General features: G+C 43.0%; 1 pseudogene; it reads left to right on the top strand.

Annotated features, from left to right (window-relative positions):
- Positions 1-13,301: 13,301 nt before the first annotated feature.
- Positions 13,302-13,421, top strand: LOC136656435 (5S ribosomal RNA; annotated as a pseudogene).
- The last annotated feature ends 7,423 nt before the right edge of the window (positions 13,422-20,844 follow it).

Raw genomic sequence — 20,844 nt, 5'->3', positions numbered from 1 at the left:
TCTATGGGAATGTGGAGGGAGTTGAGGAACAGACAGGAAAAAAAACACACTTGCTCTACTGTCTTGACTCTTTATTGCCTTCTGAAAAACAAACACTGCAAATAGAAAGATAAAAAAGTGGCTCAAGGATACTAGCCAGTTGGATGTCGTATCATGCCTCGGGTTGCTGAGCTTGCACAGTGAGCTGAATGTTAAACTGCACTGCAGGAAATCTTGGCAATGTTGGCCAATGAATTTCATCAGCTTGTGCCTGCCTGAGATTAACGATATAGAATACCCTGTGGTGAGGTTGGAAAGCTGTTAGAGGTTGGTGGGAAAGGCACTGTCCAAATGAGCAGAAGGCATAGGAAGAAACAGCAGTTGCTAATGTCTTGGGGGGAAAAACATTACAACACAGAAGATGGAAAATATAAGCTGAATACATGAATCTGTGGGACATGTAGACAAAGAATGAGAGAAGAAGGTTGAAGGGCAACATTTTGAGTTTGAAAAATACCTGAAAATACCTGCATGATCCAACCTTTGTTAGGCCCAATTGACACATTACAAGTAATTTGAGGTGGTTGACTTCTGGATTGTTCCACTTGAAACTGTAGGTAGGAAGTCATAGTTTTTTAATCCTCCCATGCAAAAGGTATCCTGTATGGAGTAAACCAGCAAATCAGGGAAAGATCTGTGCTCGACCTTTCTTCCAATAAGCCAATTTGCTAGGGGAGGGGGTTGCATGAGGAAGCATTTAGAAATATGATTCACTGCCTGCAGTCTGAAAATTAGAATTTAGAATTCTCAGTTTAGAATTCGTCACCTCACTTTTGACTTCACTATTTGTAGGTTAGCCACTCTGGAGGCCAACTGGGGTAGGTCACTTCAGGCACCAGTTTAGCAGGGAATATGTAGTCCCCTCTGCCCACTTGTCTCCAGCGTTGATCCTCCTCTTCCCACTCCCTGAATTAGAAAAAGAAGAGGGGGACAAAGCAAAAGAGGAAGGGTGGTGATGGGTGGAGGGTGGTGGGCTAGAGCAGGGGCCTCCAAACGACAGCCTGTGGGCTGGATCCGGTGCACCCAGGAAAAGCTTCTTGGATGCAGTGTGGCAGTAGTGAAGCTTTACCGTTCTGCCCTGCCTCATCCTGTCTTTGCACCTTATCTTTGTCAAAAGTCTTGCTGGGCAGCTGCTTCCCCAGGGAAATCAGGGCGCAGAGCCCTCTGTGGCAGTCAGCAGCAACTGGTGTGAGTTTCTACAAAGATTGGGTGCAAAGACAGGAGGTGGTGGGGCAGAATGGTAAGGCTTTACCACCGCTGCACTGCACCAAAGAGGCTTTTCCTGGTGCACCTTGAGCCGTACTTTGGAGGCTCCTGGGCTGGAGCCTCAGAGACACTCTAGTTCACAATTCTCCTATTCTCCACACTTCCTGTTCCTTTTTCAATCCGAGAAGCAGGAGGAATAGAGTGTGGTACATCACCAGGTACGCAGGGGGCAGCACTGGGCATGCCACCTCAGGTGTTAGGAGGTCTTGAGCTAGCCCTGTGTCATTGTCTTACAATCAATAAGACTTGAAACCAATAGAACTTGCAACCATTGTCTTACAGCCAATAAGAGTCTAACATTCCAACCATATGTATGTCTACTCTGAAGTAACTCCCACTTTAGTTCAATGAGACTTACTCTAGAGTGAATATATATAGGATTATATAGGATATATAATCCTGTGTGTGTGTGTGTGTGTGTGTGTGTGTATAGGATTGTAGTCTAACGCAGTGACATTGTTTTAACCACACCATTCTGAACATTACTTACAAGATTTATACCCCACTTTTCAGAAAATTAACAAAACAGCTTAAATAAACACCAGTAAAACCACTGCAAATAGCAATTTATTTTTACATTATTGTACGATATCTAGTCAACTTGCTAACTGGTTAAGAGGCACTTTTTCAAGTGGGTACTCCTCTTTTATTTAGTAGGGAGAGAGTAACTGACCTACCTCACCCCAGCAGTGCCTTTTCTAGTGGCTGTCTGCTGGTGTTGCATCTTTTTAGATTGTGAGCCCTTTTGGGACAGGGAGCCATTAATTATTTGATTTTTTTCTGTAAACGGCTTTGTGAACTTTTTGTTGAAAAGCGGTATATAAATACTGTTAAATGCTAACAGAGGTTATTATTATTATTATTTATTATTATTATCAGTACTGTGATTTCCATAGTAGTGTGCATTAAAAAAAAATTAACATCTCCTGAATTACCAGCACTGCAACCGATACTAAGTGCTGCTTCTTCGTAACACATTGATTTTCTCATTAAATATATCTTTGCTTTGCTGCTGTCCTTATGAACAAAAACTGACATACCTGAAGACTTACTTTTTTTAGTTCAAACAAACAGGGCAAACAAAGCAGGACAAACGACTGTTTCCATAGATTTGTCTGCCCTTTGACCAAAAGCAGAGTTGCTCCATATTGGCAATGGCATACCAGATTCGTTAACTCATAGAACCTTATTTCAGAACCCCCTGCTGAGATGCAAAATTCCAGATGTCCAGAAAAAAAAAAAAAAAATGCATGAAAACAATTTACTTAGCAAATATCCTTATAGGCTGTGTTTTTTGTTTTTTGTTTTTTAAATCATGACATCTGCTGAAGGGCTTACAAATAATTTCCTTTTGAATGACTGAATTATGCCAAAAGCAGGCTCTTCCATCATTCTTTAAGCAGTCAAAAAGGCTCTGTTAACAAGAACTCAGAGAAAGCGATTTGCTGTTAGAATGATCATGCAAGCAAGTTCTAGAGTGAAGTGTTTCCAAAATTAACTCTGCTGTCAATAGGAAAAGAACACGATTCATACAGATTTCATTGACAACCTACAGGATTTTATAGGATGATGAAGTCATCACAGGCCAAGCTTTCTTCCCTGGCAGTTTCTGCTTGCAGTACTGGAAAAGCTGTCAAGGAGATGGCCAATACATGCTAAAAAAATTGCACCAGATTGTCTCCACACCACCGTTGAAGTCACCTAGGAAAAACATGACGACTGTACTGCATCTTGTTGCTGCAACACCTTTCACTGTACAACATTACAAGGCTAGTACTACCTATTTATTTATTTATTTATTTATTTATTTATTTATTTATTTATAAGATTTGTGTCCCATTTTTCCTTATCCTCCTTGGATCCCTGTGAGCTAACTGAGCCTTGCTTTACATGTTGCAAAAAAGGAGGATTGTTTTTTAAACATGTTTCTTAGTTAGTTTTACAGAATTGCAGTAGTCAATGAAGACAATCCAAGAAAACAACTGAAAATGGGGGTGCAAAAAGCCATGGTGTTCACACATTTATTTTGTGAACATTCATCAAACAGGTTTTGGAAACAATACAAAAATCAGTATAATCTGTTCAACAGATATAATAGTGGAAGGAAAGTGTTCACCAAGAGCAGGATCCCTCTTCCAAATTGCAATCAATTGGGGGGGAAAACTATCATCTGGGCCAGCATGTGCGTATTTATGTTGAGAAACCATAATCGGCCACAGTTTGTGTGTTGATGAGTTACTGAATGGGTGGGTGTGTACAGGTGGAAAAATATCTGCATGTCCATGGGGCCAGCTTGCTAATGAGGTGTGGTCAGGTGGCAGACTGGTAGATGCATTGGTGATGTACTGCACATCTGGGCATGTCACTGGGCTATTAGCCAGCCAGCCACCCCCCTTATGCAATAGCTGCACTGCTGCCACCACCACTACTGTTCCTTCTCCTTCTTACTCCTTGCCTTTTCAAAGGCAGAAAGAAGAGTGAATGAGTACAGTGGGGTGACTAGAGCCAGGCCTGCATGCATGAGCAGTAGGTGGTTATCTACATTAGCACCATACTAATTCCAAAAAGCAAGTGCATCCAATATCAGAATTTGGTAATCCCAATCCTGGCCACTTCTCAAGTGAGCATTGCCTTTGGTTGGCCTCCCCATGGCATGAGAGTTTGTATGCTAGCCCACTGGTGGCCGCAGGATGTGAAGATGGGTCTGCACTAACCTTATTGGCTGTGCCTCACATGGTGGCCATTTTGCATGCGATCAAGCTGGCTTGAAGTTGGCTCTTGGTGTGCACCCTGAGGTCAGGGAGGGCATGAATCCACTTCCCACTCCTCAGTTGCTCAGGTGGTGGGTAGTCCCTGGATTGGATAGCCTGGGCCAACACAAATGCTTCCCCACAAATGTGGCAGACTTGTGTGGTCTGGCTGCCTCTGCCCATTACAGGGTTGACCGTGACAAGCCCACATGTCCCTTGCAGGGGCACAGCTTTGAGTGGGGTGGTAACTTCTGCTTGGGGTTGTGCTATCATCTGAGACCCCTTCAGTGAATTGCCTCCATACTGCAGTCTGCTATTTATTAATGTCTGCAGGTTTCACCTTTCCTTCTCTGTATCTAACTTTTAATAAAAGTGGCCCATTTCACCCAAAGCTTTTGTCTCATGTGGACATTGGTGAGTGCATGTGCAAGGAAAGGAGCTATCCTCACTGGGGATCTGAATTTATGTCTACATGCCAACCCATCACTACACACATATATAATCGCCTTTGTAAAAAAAGTGCTATTTTGCCCTTAAGCACAAAGGGTATAAAGACTGAGTGTTTTCTTTCTTTCTTTCTTTCTTTCTTTCTTTCTTTCTTTCTTTCTTTCTTTCTTTCTTTCTTTCTTTCTTTCTTTCTTTCTTTCTTTCTTTCTCTACCCAGGTGATTTGCTACATTCCACGGGAACACACACCCATTCCAAATTTAAAGCTGCCAACAGACAATTGTCTCATATTGACAGTTCTGCCTTCACTCCAGTGTATGCAAGTCTCTTGCTTGTTTCTATTGGAGCAGATTAATTATTTGTGAAAGGGTGCCCCTGGCTCTGGGTAATGACTTAGTCAAGCAAACGAGAATGGGTTTTGTGTATATAAAAGCTTTGCATTCCAAAGACATAGCAGAGATGCTCAGCCAGTCCTTGCAGAAGCTGGCTGCCAGAAATTAAAAGGCTGGCTAGAGCATGACGTATGTGTGATATAACAATAGCAACTAAATGGAGAGAGCACTCCAGGTGTTCAAATACAGGCAGTTTCCATTAAAACTGGGCTATGAAACTTTTGGATGTGAACAAGCTTGCGGAAAGAACCAGAGGATTGCACTGGGAACAGACAATAAATTCAAACATCATCCTATTCCCTTTGGCTTGCCTGTAAACATGTGTGTGGGTAATAGATGCCCAGAGTTCATCCCAATGCTGCTTAGTGGATTTCATGATATAGACTTGATAGAATTATACAGGTCAGCAACCTTTAGCTATCATTTATTCCCTCTCCCCAGGAGAAATATCTTGTTAACAGCCATTATTCCAGCCAGTATTTATACATGAATTGTGTTATCCTGGCAGATCACATGCTTTGCAGTGTTTCCAAACAAAGTAAGTCAAGAGTTAATTTGCAACACAAATTTCATAAATTCGTGCAGCCTGGGGTAGGATTAAAGTCCTGATTTATGTCAGAAGAGACTCTTCTCTTGGCTACCTCAGCAGCCATTTGAACTACAAGCCTCCTGAAAATAGTATGGATAAAAGATTGGTGCAGGTGTGACAGCATTTCCCTATAATTCTACAGTTGAGGATTTGCTGCAGAATCATTCTCAGACCAGGAGTGAAGTGCAGAGCTAGATACTCTTGTGGCCCTCAAGAAGAGTGTCACCAGCAGCCCTAACAAATCCAAGACGAGACAGACATATCTATCTCATGCATATCTGTCTCATGCAGTGAGGCCATTGTGGATCTGCAGTTGCCTATTTTGAACAATTTACAGAGGGGTAGCCATGTTAGTCTTAGCAATAAAAACATTTGGCACCTTAAAGACAAGTTTATTGTATGAGAGGCTTTTTTTGGATGGTAGTTCTAAACAGTATCTGCAACCAAGGATAGAAATCTCATTGTCCAAGATGTGTCATAGGTCATTGATGATACATCGAAGTGCTTTTTGCTGGGAGCTGTAGGTGATATTCTGTCATTTTCCCTTCTGAGTCAGTCCCCTAGTACATTGCCAACCAAGGAAGGGGGCAAAGGAAGGGGGAAGGGGGAGAAAAACACACTTTTTTGATTTTCCAATCATGATATATAGGGAGCCTGTGTTTGGTCTGCACTGGATTTTTGTATGGTTGCTCATCTGACAAGATTAAAATACTGGAAACATTTATTCTAGTAGAAGGTTTTTTACTTAAAAATATTGTTTACAGAACTGTGGGTGTTTTTTTTTGTTTTTTTTTTACCCAATAAATCTCTCTGTGGCCTGTGGCAGTCCTGAAACTCATACACTTTCCTGAGGAGAAATGGCTCCCATTCCATTCTGTTTGACAAAGAATCCTGCACAAGGCAAACCTACATATACGTTTTGCATCATATGTTTGTTATATACAGAATATCAGTTTTTAGCTATCTTGCATAGCCCTCAAATGAGACCTTTTAAAAAATCTTCCCACTTTACAAACTCTCATCAGATGAAATAGTGTTGGGTTAGGATCCCAAGCCTGTTTTATTCTCCGTATTACAATCTTTACAACCAGCTAATGAGTACTGCTTCTATTACTGACCTTTAGCACATAGTTAACATCTCAGCATTCTCATCAGGTGAACCAAACACAAGGTTAAGTCCTGAAAATCGGCTAAGGCAGAAGAGAGAATTGTGCTGAACTTCACACCTGACCTCAAGATTATGCAAAGCACTGAAGTTAGATTGCTAGGTCTACAGATTGCAAATGAGGAATTAAAAGATGATGCATGAAGCAGCACCTTAATGTACTGCCTAAATAAGAGTACAGTGATGGTTACAGGAGTTAATTCTTTATTATAGACCTACAGGATGCTTGCTGCTCACACATTCACAGCAGAACTATGAGAAACTGTAACCGTTTTTCAAACAAAGTAAAGGAGGGGAATAAGGGAATAATAAGGGAATAAGGCATAATAAGAAAAGCAAGAATGTGGGCAAACTAACCAGTTTCCAAAATTTCCTGGATGTTATATCATATACATGTGTGTGAGTGTGTGTCCCCGTATCTGCGGAACCCATATCCACAGTTTCACTTATCTGCGGTTCACAAGTTCCCCACATCATGCTATGACTCACCTCTCTTTGTTTGCCAAGGCTTTGCAATGCAAAGCCTTTTTTACTTTGCTCACAGAAAGCTGTGTCTTGTGGGAACTGAGTGTGCGCCTCAGGATTCTCTATAAAATGCTGTAGTTGAACTACAGCCACCCAGGGATTTCTCAGCCGCTAGCCTATGTGGAAAGTATGCTCTAATTTGAAAACCACAGGGTTAGCGTGTTGTAATATCATACGTATAAAGAACTACACGTCCCCAGTGACAGCAGCTTGGGAATCAACACACCGCAGTCTAGAACAGACCTGGCCAGGTCTGTTGAACCTCTTTAGCATCCTATATAAATGATAACAGAGGAATCCAGAGACTTAAAACATCTACTTTAATCAACACATAAACTTTGCTGCAACATACCCAACACTGGCCTTGATCAGTGCTGCGCAAGGAAGGTTGGTAATAATAATCAGCAAGCTGTTTTTAAAGAGAAGCTTGTCTTTTATCATTGATTTTTTCACTGAAGAACCCTAGCACAGATGGGTTTTCAGAGAACCGTAGGAACTTCAGTAACACTGTTTAAAAGCCAATCTTCTGAACTGTTCAGAACGTATTTATTAATTCAACCACACATGTTGTGGGAATGATAGAATCAGAACATTTTGTTTGGGTGGGCTGTGGTCAGGCTTAACACAAGCCCGTGTATTGACTACAGCAGCTGTCTCCAACCTTTTGGCACCAGGTACCTGCTTCATGGAAGGCAATTTTTCCACAGACCAAGGGAGGGGGGAATGGGGGATCATCAGGTACCTGCTTTCCCGCTTTCATCCCTCTTGAGGGTTACAGCCCTGAGATGGGTCCCACGCAGGTGGCTGTTAGCTTCACAGCCTCCTGCCTCACCATACCACTTGTTCATCACTGCCCCTCCGGGCTTTATGGGAATGGTCAGCCTCCCTTGGCCTCACCCAACAGCTTCACTCACTCACTCACCCGCCACTCACCTCCTGCTGTGTGGCCCAGTTCCTAACAGGCCATGGACCGGTGTCACTACTTGGCCCAAGGGTTGGGGACCCCTGGACAACAGGACACATTTTGGATGTCTACATTCTTTTCTTTGCTGTTCCTTTTCATTCTCCCATGTCAAATGTGGGCATTCCACCATCCTTCCTTCTTCATACTAGCTGAGACTGGGCCCAATCCTTTGGGCCTCTAGCGCTGGTGCTGAGCTCCAGTGACATCCAGAGAGGAAGGAGCTCTGGCGCTGTGCCCAGCACTAGAAGGATGCTGCCTGGAGCAAGGGAAGAGCTCCAGGCAGTGATGAGGACTTTTGGAACAGGGGGGAGGTGTTCCACAGTGGGGGGAGGAACTGGGGCAGGAGGGGGGTGGGACCAGCGGAGCCCTGTTCTGCCATGTCCTATATTCCTTGTCAGGTTGGAAAGCCCAACATGGAGGTTCTCAAGTCGGCACCAGCAAAATAACCAGCAGAGACTTGAAAAGCCCTATTGCGGGGCCTGGGCCTTCCTCAGGGGGAGGAAAGTTCCCTTCTCCTAAGAAGAATTCCAGTGGCCCCAGCAGTGCTGCTAGATACAGCAGTCGCCATTTTGGCATCACTACACCGACAGCGGTGTCAGTGGGGATGGGATTGGGCTGCCTATCCCTTCCCACTCCCTAGGTTGGATTTCCCTTTTGCTCCTTGAGAACTTCTCTCAGTACCCTCCATCCAGTCCCAACAGATAATTCGCAAGTATCCTAGGTAGGTCTGATGTTGGGATAGTAGTTGATTAGAGTATTTAAAAATAATATTCCAAAGAGTTCTTTTTATGTCTTTTATTTAGTGTTTCAGCCCCTCTTGTTTGAATTTGGCAGAGCGACAAGTCCAATTAAAGAACGATTATGTTTATAAATTAAAATGCTGCAAATAGGTTAGGTGCTAATTAGACACTGGATCAGTTTCGTTGACTGCATTGGAATTAAATTGCATACCAACTTTTCCCATTGTTGAACTGTTCATAAACGGATCTTAAACATACCCAAGAGGACAATGTTGTAATAAAAAGGTTTGTCACGGTTAAAAAGTCCCTGAGGAAGGACTACTCACAGTAATAAGTAAATTAGAAAATTATTCAAGAATCATTTGAAAATGTCGCTTCTCATAGTTAACAACTTAATTCCAACCTCATTGCATCAGCTGACTGGATGTTTTAAAGAAAATAATGATCATGCTTTCCTAGTTGACTACCACTTAACTATTAGTAGAGTCAAACAACAATAAGTATGTATCTTTGCCATATGGGGATGAAGGTCTTAATTACCTGCAACATGAGAAAAGAATTTCAGTCACAGGCTTGCAGTCAAGTATAGAAAGATTTATTTAGAGAATAAGATCGGATAGAGAAAATGGATTTTTGAGAAGCATGGCCCTTTAAACATCTCTCGGGGTCACTGAATGAGGCTACAAACTTGATTACAACTGTTAACAGAATTGCACTTGCCACTTCTTATAGCAGTCCTGTAGATAAAAGAAGGTGAGCCATTGCTCAGGTCCAGCTGATTATTGTTGGTAAAACTACACCCTCTTTTCCTACCAATTTTCATTATTTTCATTTTATTTATTTTATATATCATCCATACAAATTATACACTAAAACTTTCCCTGATGGCCCAATCCTATCCAAGTTTTCAGTGCCAGTGCAGCTGTGCCAATGGGGTGTGTGCTGCATTGGTGCAGCCGCAATGCAGCCCTGAAGTAAGAAAACTAATGTTCCCATACCTTGGGGAAGCTTCTGTGGCTGTCTCTCTGCCACAAGATGCAGCACACACCCCATTGGCACAGCTGCACTGGCACTGGAAAATTGGATAGGTTTGGGCCCTGAGTTAACAATAGCTAGTCTAGAAGGCTTGTGTTCCTTTCCAGTCCTGCAAGAATTTTTGGTTTCAATCAACTGTCCACTCCACTGGATGGTATTTTTGTATTGAGCTTGGTGTGCATTGGTAATTAATGCAATGCTGCTACTGTCAATGAGATTACTCATGTGGGTGTACACCTGGGTTGTTATACTTTCCTTCCCAAGCTGCAAAGCACCCTGGTGTTTAACTTATACAAGTTTCTCCTTCTCTAGTCAAGTAATCAACATTCAGTATGTGTTTTATTCTTTAAATGGATTCTATTGTTACTGACGGCTAGTAGCTACAGATGCAGCATTCACAGCCCAAACCTAACTTGCACTGGAAAAGGCAGGCCAAGTGAATTTGTGCCAGCGAATTCATTGATGCAAATCCAGATGGCCCATGTAAAGCCAATAGAGCCAGGAGTGGGGGTTAGGATGCAGCCTAAGGTGCTTTAGCTGATCCCCTCCTGGGCCCAATGCCCCTCACAATGTAATGGAAGATCAGAAGATCATCAGGTGGATGATTGGTGTTAACAGTGATCCCATGTTTTGACAGCTGGTTGACAGCTCTGGGAAGGGCAGGGCTGGTTCTACAGCTGTAATCAATCAAGGCCAGTGGAGACCTGGATGGACACCTGACCTTCATTTGACTTTGAATGGTCATGGGCTAATGAGGTAGCTCACAGCTGAGTTGCATCTTGGACTTAACAAGGGGCTACAAGGATAAAAGCCAGCTTCAGAAGGAGCAAAACCTCAAGAGCTACTCCAGACCCAGACCTACAGGACCCCAGACCTACAGGACATGGATGGACCAGGACCTACAGGAGAAGAGGATTGCCAGGACTCTGCTGGAGGACACAGAAGAGAGGACTGCCAGGACCCTGCTGAAGGAGACACTGCTGGAGAGGACACAGAGGAGGGACTCTGCTGCAGAAAACTGGATTGGGAAGACTGGGCTGTGCTTTGGAGATTGGATTGGACTTGGACTGGAGGCTTTGGACCTTTACCCACTAAGTTAAGTGAAGTTTGGGGGAGGGAAAGCCTCTGGACAAGAGGACTCGCAGGGAATAAGTGTATGTAGCAATAAACTTGGTTAATTGCTATAGATAAGAAGTTCTGTGTTCATTTCTTTGCACACCACAGCTGTTCTTGATAGAGATAAGAGGGGGTGTTAATTAGCCAAAAAGCAGGCAAAGGGGGTTGGAATAATTGGACGGGACACCCAATACACCTATCCCTGCTCAAAAATGCCCACTTTCTGCCTCTAATCTGCTCTCCTGCCACCCTCCCGTGCCAACCTGCCTCAACTGGTGCGAACATACCCACTAAGGGCCTTGATCTAACCTCCTGGAGTCAGCACACGTCCTTGCACTAGCTCAGCTGGCTCCAAAAGAGTCGTGAGTGTGCTTTACAGCACTGCTACGGTTTTACGGTTCCCTACACTCCTGAGCTGGCTCGAGGGACTTGTGCAGACCATCACTGGCTCTATATTTAGCTCTTAGTATAGCAGCTTCCCAACTTATGGAAGCGTCGACTTACATACATAGGACTTTCTGTAGGTATTGCATGGAAACTGCCTGTGCTCACCACTTACTGCTCTTGCCCCAGCCTGGATTGTCCTGCAAGAAGTGGACTGCCTCTGATAACTGAAATGAGGCAAGCAGTGGCAACAGAAATCCCTTGAGGACAACCCAAGTAGCACCACATTAAAGATAATGATATCTCTTTTGCCTTGGCAACAGAGGTACTTAATTCAGTCTTTGGGGAGAAGGAACAAGCTCTCAGAGCTTGCACAAGATGCAGCTGGGCTTTAAAACCTCAGCTGCTGCCAATGATGAGGCTGCTAGCAGGTGATAGCCAGCTCTTTCTGAAGATAAGGGAAGCTGTTGAGCCTAGGGAAGTGGTCTTCATGGAGGAGGGGAGAGGAGAGAAATAACCCCATCTCCTCCCATTGCTAAACTCTGAGCTCTGAACAAGGGGGTTGTGGAAGAGAGTGGCAATAATTCCTGTCTGTGTGTGTCTCTCTCTCTTCCATGATTCAGACCCAGGTTGAGCCTATTGTGGAACCAGTGAGAGCTCTCATGGCAAACCTATGGAGAAAATGCAAATACTACCGTGGAGCACAATGGGAATGAGCCGGGTGCACTTTGCATTTCCTGTACCACAATAAATCAATTACAATTTTAGCTGCAATAGGCTAATCTTCCAGAACACTTTTCTTCTTAAGAGAATCTATGCATTTTTTTCTTTACCTCTTGCTTGCCAGGACCACATGCTCTCCAGCAAATCAGCCACTGAATCTAGATGCAGTCTTCCTTCCCTAAGGAAGATAAACTGTTGATCTGAGATGGACTACTCCATTCAGAATGGAGGGACATGGATTCCATCCCTTTCTAGGGCAGAAGAAAAATCAGAATTTTCTGTTACTCTGGGAGTGCTTATCCATTGCTGTGTTAGAGTGGGTGGCGTCTTCTGTTCCAGCAAGTGGCACTAAACATCTTTCTTCTTTCCCTGCCAACAGGAGTCACCTTAGTTCACAGAGGCAAAGCAGGGAGGGGAGACACTTCCTCCAGTATTTTCTTATAATTGTGACTACGTGCCATTTGGCAGGACAACATCTATTATCTTAATAGAAGGTAATTCTGTTCAATGGTTGAGAAGTGATAATTGCATCTAAGATAAAGTTATCTGTATCTGAAGTCCTTCTGATGAGGCAGGAACACAGAGATCTCCGAACATTCTAATGCCTTGTTTTGACTTTTTTGATGTTATGAACAGGATTTGACAAACTGGGAACCCTTTGCATTTATGTTTGGATCTACTGGGGAATTTGACAGTTCTTGCATTGTAGCGTTTGAAAGAGATAATGGATTGCTAATATACCGTGACTGACCTGCTGCATGGTAATGTAGCTGGCACATTATAAAAATAGTCACATAAAACAAACACATGACAACCTATGATCAGGTGTAGTCGTTTTGAAATTGCTGTGTGGAAAAAAAGAAAATTAGATAGGCAGTCTTACGATTGATTACAGTGCATGGTTTGAAGAATTTGATGGCTGTCAGTGTGAGCTGTGGTTGGAAAACAGAAAGAGCAATACACTCTTAATTGGCAAAACTTCTCATTTACTGAATTTTATGTTGCACATATAAACTGTAGTCCTAAATGCTTCATTACATTTTGGATTTAAACCAAATTATAGTCACTAAAGATGCTCCAGGTACCTGCAGAGAGCATCTATCCAGAATCGCAGTGCGGATTCCGAGCCAACAGGTCCACCACTGATATGGTATTCTCCCTTACACAGCTAGCAGCAACTGTTACCCTGCACATGCCCAATCTCGTCTGATCTTGGAAGCTAAGCAGTGTCAGGCCTGGTTAGTACTTGGATGGGAGACCGCCTGGGAATACTGGGTGCTGTAGGCTTACAACATAGTCTTTCGAGACTGAAGGTTGCCAACCATGTCTTACACAGCTGCAGGAGAAATTTAGGGAACAACGAGAGCCACTCTTTATAGCCTTCATAGATCTCATGAAGGCTTTCAACATGGTCAGCAGGGGCAGCCTCTTCAAGATTCTCCCCAAGCTTGGATGTCCACCCAGGCTCTTTAGCATCATCAGGTCTTTCCACTAGGACATGAAGGGCACTGTAGTCTTTGATGGCTCCACATCAGACCCCTTTGACATTCGAAGTGGCGTGAAGCAGGGCTGTGCTCTTGCACCAACCTTTTTTGGGATTTTCTTCGCTGTCCTGCTGAAGTAGGCCTTTGGAACTGCAACAGAAGGCATCTATCTCTGGACCAGATCAGACGGAAAGCTCTTCAACCTCTCCAAACTGAGAGCAAATTCCAAAGTCCAGTTGAAATGTCTGCGTGACTTCCTCTTTGCCAACAATGCAGCTGTCACTACCCACTCTGCTAAAGATCTCCAGCAGCTCATGGATCATTTTAGCAAGGCCTGCCAAGACTTTGGACTGACAATCAGCCTGAAGAAAACACAGGTCATGGTTCAGGATATGAACTCACCTCCCTGCATTAAAATCTCTGCGCATGAACTGGAGGTTGTCCATGACTTTGTGTACCTTGGCTCAACGATCTCCAACACTCTTTCTCTCCATAACGAGCTAAACAAACACATTGGTAAAGCAGCTACTACGTTTTCCAGACTCACAAAGAGAGTCTGGTCCAACAAGAAGCTGACGGAACATAGCAAGATCCAGGTCTACAGAGCTTGCATCTTGAGTACATTTCTGTACTGTAGCGAATCATGGACTCTTAGCTCACAACAGGAGAGGAAACTGACTCTTAGCTCACAACAGGAGAGGAAACTGAATGCTTTCCACATGCACTGCCTCCGACACATCCTCGGTATCACCTGGCAGGACAAAGTTCCAAACAACACAGTCCTGGAATGAGTTGGAATCCCTAGCATGCATGCACTGCTGAAACAAACGCCTGCATTGGCTTGGTCATGTCGTGAGAATGAGCGATGGCCAGATCCCAAAGGATCTCCTCTATGGAGAACTTGTGCAGGGAAAGCACCCTACAGGTAGACCACAGCTGCGATACAAGGACATCTGCAAGAGGGATCTGAAGGCCTTAGGAATGGACCTCAACAGATGGGAAACCCTGGCCTCTGAGCGGCCCGCTTGGAGGCAGGCTGTGCAGCATGGCCTTTCCCAGTTTGAAGAGACACTTGGCCAACAGACTGAGGCAAAGAGGCAAAGAAGGAAGGCCCACAGCCAGGGAGACACACCAGGGACAGACTACATTTGCTCCCAATGTGGAAGGGATTGTCACTCCCGAATTGGCCTCTTCAGCCACACTAGATGCTGTTCCAGAACCACTTTTCAGAGCGTGATACCATAGTCTCCTGAGACTGAAGGATACCAATGATGTGCTATGCAGCCAAGTAGTCAGGAAGAAAGTTAAGTCATACCATTTCTGGTTTCATTAATTTACCTCGCTGGTAGATTAAAGATATGTTTCTGCATTAGAAGGTGTTAATCTCCAGTACACTGGGTCACAGGGGACACAAAGAACACCACTCCCATGAGGTTTATGGTGTATGTGAAGATCTGGTGTTTTAAAACAGATTTGTGACATAAGGCAGGGGTTATTGGTACAACTGTGTTTAGGTCTGTACAACAGATTGGAACTTGTTTCGATTTTGTTTTTTATATGGCCAAGGCATACATAGCTATAAATACATCTCACTGACTGTCCTGGTATCCAAAGCAACAATAGATTTGTACAGTTTTCTCCATAATGATGGATTTGTTTCTGCTTCAAATTTTTTCTATATCATAATGAGCACAAGAAAATTGTGGTCACAACAATTCTGGCTGTAAAACTGATTTAACTGTGCACTGCTGTGTGATCTTGGTATGTTCCGTCAGCTTCTTGTTGGACCAGACTCTCTTTGTGAGTCTGGAAAACGTGGTAGCTGCTTTACAGATGCGTTTGTTTAGCTTGGTATCGAGAGAAAGAGTGTCGGAGATCGTTGAGCCAAGGTACACAAAGTCATGGACAACCTCCAGTTGATGTGCAGAGATCCAGGTCTACAGAGCTTGTGTCCTGAGTACACTTCTGTACTGCAGCGAGTCACGGACTCTTCGCTCACAACAGGAGAGGAAACTGAACGCTTTCCACATGCACTGCCTCCGACGCATTCTCGGCATCACCTGGCAGGACAAAGTTCCAAACAACACAGTCCTGGAACGTGCTGGAATCCCTAGCATGTATGCACTGCTGAAACAGAGACGCCTGCGTTGGCTCCATCATGTCGTGAGAATGGATGATGGCTGGATCCCAAAGGATCTCCTCTATGGAGAACTCGTGCAATGAAAGCGCCCTACAGGTAGACCACAGCTGCGATACAAGGACATCTGCAAGAGGGATCTGAAGGCCTTAGGAGTGGACCTCAACAAGTGGGAAACCCTGGCCTCTGAGTGGCCCACTTGGAGGCAGGCTGTGCAGCATGGCCTTTCCCAGTTTGAAGAGACACTTGGCCAACAGACTGAGGCAAAGAGGCAAAGAAAGAAGGCCCACAGTCAGGGAGACAGACCAGGGACAGACTGCACTTGCTCCCAGTGTGGAAGGGATTGTCACTCCCGGATTGGCCTTTTCAGCCACACTAGACGCTGTTCCAGAACCACCATTCAGAGCGTGATCCCATAGTCTTTCGAGACTGAAGGTTGCCAACACTACACTGTGTGAGTAGGTAACATTGGGATGCTCTACAAATGGTGAGGATCCAGAGATGTGGTAAAGTCAAGTGATTTGACATAAGAAGGCAAATTCATTTTTAATACAATAACGTTCAAAATAACTTAAGGGGTTTGTCCTTTTATGTGAAAATTGGCTTTTTAATTTAGGTAGTTTCCTTAGTCTAAGCATACCTTAGAGCAGTGGTTCTCACACTTTTAGCACTGGGACCCATTTTTTAGAATGAGAATCTCTCAGGACCCACTGGAAGTGATGTCATGACCAGAAGTGACATCATCAAGCAGCAACATTTTTAACAATCCTAGGCTGCAATTCTACCCACACTTACCCAGGAGTAAGTCCCATTTACTATCATTGTTAAAAGAATATAGATAGTAGCTTGTTGAAAGTACAGGTCTGTAACATTTCCCCAAATGCAGTCACATACCATGGTAGTATCAAGTCTAATATATTAAAAATAAAATGTTGAAGGAATGGAGATCCACCTGAAATCAGCTCACGACCCACCTAGTGGGTCCCGACCCAAAGTTTGAGAAACACTGCCTTAGAGTCATTCATAACTTACCTGAGGAGGTGGTGTGGGGTCAGGTATCCAAAAAGATGCTAGCCAAGAATTTGATAACTAAAAAATCTCACAGCAGAATCCTATGCACATCTACTCAGAAGTAAGTCCCATTACACTCAATTGGGCTTACTTCCAGGAAAATGTGCTTAGGATTGCAGCCCCAGCCATATATGTTTCATCAATCATATAGCAAATAGCAAAATCGTATGGCATAACACATTGTTATGTGTCCTCAGCTTGTCCTTTCCTGAAGCTTCTTTTAAGTTTTCATTTCCCAGTCTAATAGAACATAAGAAGTAGAACATGGAATAAAAGCCATTGGCAAATGTTTTAATAAGCTATATCACCAAAATGGTGTACTCCAACCTGCAGAAGTACATGAAGGAAAGACTTTCAAGCAACACTGAGATGATGACGTTTCAGGGCAGAACTATAGCTTCAGGGAGATGCATTACTACCACAAAATTGGCACTTCCATGTTGAATAATCTCCTTCTCCTCTCAGAATGTGTGAAACTCCTTACTCCACATGGTGATATCATGCCATTGTGTATTTCTCTGTCCATGCTCCATACCACTTGCTACTGCTGGTGGGGTAAATGTCACAAAAAGGGGCAAGAGCTTGACACAGGCATATAAGTTTGGTTGGTAGGCCCCATGTCTCCTGTAAAGGGTCGCTTTGCCCTCAGTTGTTTCCCTTATTTCAACTTGGCACTCACAAAATGTTATGTTCCATGTTTTTGTTTATTCTTGGATTACTGGGTAAGACTAAAACGCTCCTGTAGCGCCTGGAAAAAAAGCAAGCACTGGAGGTCTTGAACATTTATTGTGCTTCTAAAACTCCACAGGAATTGTCACACAGCTACACATAGCTCCTTCTGCTGTTCATAAACATTGTTCTTATAATCCCGGGGCTTCCATCAATAGTGCAATGCATTTTCTCCCATGCGCTGATTGAGCTTCCTCCTTGATGTTTCCAGCCTCTGCTGGATCAAGTATGAATGCACAAACTGAAGCCTGATACCCTGCAATGGCAGCACTGTTCAGATAGAGGGCTTGACGTATTATTAAATCACTAAAAGAACAGAAATGCCAAGTGAAAGCTGAAACTGTATCCTTAATTCTCCTCTCCCTGTATAGAAGCATAGCAGGGCAAAATGGTATGTGATTGCTGCTTTTGTTCCACTCCAGTAACAGCTAGGCGGCATGCGGCCATTTCAGCTTTGCTAAGTACAAAAATTACAGGATCGTGCTGAATTTTGGGGTGGAATTCTAAATTTGCCAACTTCCATAGTGGGGACCATTCAAAACGTTTACATTATATGGAGATAAGTTTGTGATTTGGCTACCCTTGTATTGACCCAAAATTGCAAATTGCTCTGGAAGGTAATAGCTTCAAATCTGTTTTATTTTCAAATTAAGAGAAAAATGAACAATGACCACATTGTTCACATCCAACAGTAAAAGAAACATATTGTATGTCTGCAAACGCATTTGCTCATTACTGTTTTTGAAGAACAATAATTGATCAAAGGTGACCCTCCTATTTTCAAGTAGTCTGTATTTTATTTCATTTCCCTTATTTGTACGTACTCGGTGGGTTTTCAGCAATCATTCTGGCAATCTTTCAACACTGTTCAGAAATAGATGGAGCTACAGGGCCACAGCAGTTATGCACATAAGAAGATCTTAAAAGAGGCCAAGTTAGCTCCAAATGGGCTTTCGCTGGAATACCACAAATAAAAGAAGTGAAAGATAAACCTGGGAGATTTCATATACCTGAAAATGGGAAACGTGTGTTACATGTCAGGATAATGTAAAAATAAAAATGACCACTGTGCAGCTTACCACATATTCCTTTCTATTAAATATTTTCCACTAGTTGACAAAGGAACTTTATGGTTCTGTGTTTACTCATTGTCACAGTAGAATGGCTGTGGCCGGTCCACAGGTGATCAAGCTTCTACCCAGCCCAGCCCAGCTGAGGAATCTTGTTGAAGGAATCTTGGAATCAACTAGGAATCTTGTTGAAGTCACTACTTGAGAATGAGTCCAAAGACACACATGCTTACTTTATAAAAGCTTCATTTTTTAATTACAGAAAAAGAGAGAAGCAAAAAAATTTGTTTGTGAATTGGACCCTATGTTGTCTTTCTCATTATGTCTCTATCCCAGTAGCGCAGTTACGGAGGGGGGTGCAGTAAGTATTGCAGGTGCCGCGTAAGCGGCCCCTCCCACTTGCTGTTGGAGCCATTCTGGGCAACTCCCCAGAATGGCTCTGATGGTGAACAGGACGGGGTGCTTACATGGCACATTTTGGTGCCTGCAATACTTACCACACTGTCCCTCCTCTAGCAAAGCTAATGTTATCCAATCATACTTACACAACCACACAACTAGAGTGGCCAGGAAGAGCACAGCTCAGTCTCCAAAGGAGGAGTTCTGATACATGTGTATTGTCTCCTCCTTTTTGTCAGCCACCTCCGATGAAGTGCACTCTTGGGGTCCCTTTCAACTATTTTTGCTGATATTCATAGATCCCACCTAAAGCACTTTTGAACTTTTCTAATGCTGATAGACTGCATGCACTAAAGACAGAATGCACCTATATAAGGCAGGTTCAAATCCACTTACATGACATTTTTTTAACGTTTACTGTTCATGTAGGAAGGCAGAACCATTCACCATTGCATTTCAGTCTTTCTGCATTTTTTTTGTCTTCATGAGCAGATGTGTTCTGAATGAAGCACATTTTTAGTCTTCCACCCACTGTTTTTCCGTTGAGCTGTAAATATTCGAGAACTGTTCTTTGATATTGTATTTATTATTACTTCTAATTGTTATTATGTAACTAAAAATTATTACATTATCGTTAAAACCATAACTTATAGATGGCGGTAATATGCATTAACTGGTATGATTATGAATAATAATCAAAGAACACGAAAATGCACATTTGATTATAACCTTCATTTACTTTTTTTAAGTGTTAATTTAAAAAATAAGTAGATAAAATGATTACCATAAATCCTTTATTTTATTATTGTGTAATAATGCAATTTGTATGGGAAACAAAATAAATTTATTAATTTCTTAAAAGGTTACTCCATGTGCTTACAAGGTTCCTAAGGAATAACGGTTGACAGAGAATAATTAGGCTGTAATTAAGTAATTTTGCTTACGTTTTTGCCTGCTGGCTAGCAAATATCCTGGGGTCCCTCATTATTGCCCACAAGCATTAGCAAATTAGCCATATTCCTTCCCAGCAGGGATTTGAGCCTTTTCCTTGAAGTCATCTTGCTCCTGTCTCTTTCACTTGAATGAAAGTATCCTCTTACAGCAAAATTGTGTAAGTGCTCTGATGGCAAAAAGCCCCACTGAAGTTGGCAGGGTTGCTGGCAGAGCGCTTATGGGATCATAGCACTGCATGAATCTTTAACAGAATATAATTTTTCACACATTATTCTGACAGCTAATGACAGTTCTTTAGGTATTTGCATTACTCCTATCAAGTTAGTAAAATAGTCAATACTTAAGATTCTGATTTGGAGTGATGGTAGCTTCGCCTCAGCCTGCATGGACGAGCAGTGAGCAGATCACCTCCCCTGAACATACAGATTATCTCTCCCCTGAACATGAATATCCTGTTTACCCAGAACTCATTTGTTATGTGTTCTGGGGCAGGGAGAGATTTCAGTACTGTGCTTTCTTCCATCACACAGCTTAAAAAAAAAGTTATGAAGGAGGGATCTGTGCAAATACTCTGCCATACTTGAAATCTTGAGGAGAAATCTCAACTGCTTTACCCAGTTTCCTGACAGAACTAAAATACTCCATTGTAAACTATGTAAATGTGTGTTGAGGTATTATTTTCATTCCTTGTAATATGAATAGTGGACTTGGTTTGAAATCAGTGACATGCAGTCAGGAGAGGCAGAGCCTAACCAGACCCAACAAGGAAAAAAAAAACACAGCCCAAGGACCCAACAAGTTTTTTTTTTTTTAAAGTTCCTTGTCTTTCTGTGCTGCTCCTTTCTTCTCCAGAAGAAGAGATTGGT

This window comes from Tiliqua scincoides, chromosome 6 (assembly GCF_035046505.1).
Source record: "Tiliqua scincoides isolate rTilSci1 chromosome 6, rTilSci1.hap2, whole genome shotgun sequence".
NCBI lineage: Eukaryota > Metazoa > Chordata > Lepidosauria > Squamata > Scincidae > Tiliqua > Tiliqua scincoides.
This window is presented reverse-complemented; position numbering and strand designations above follow the sequence as displayed.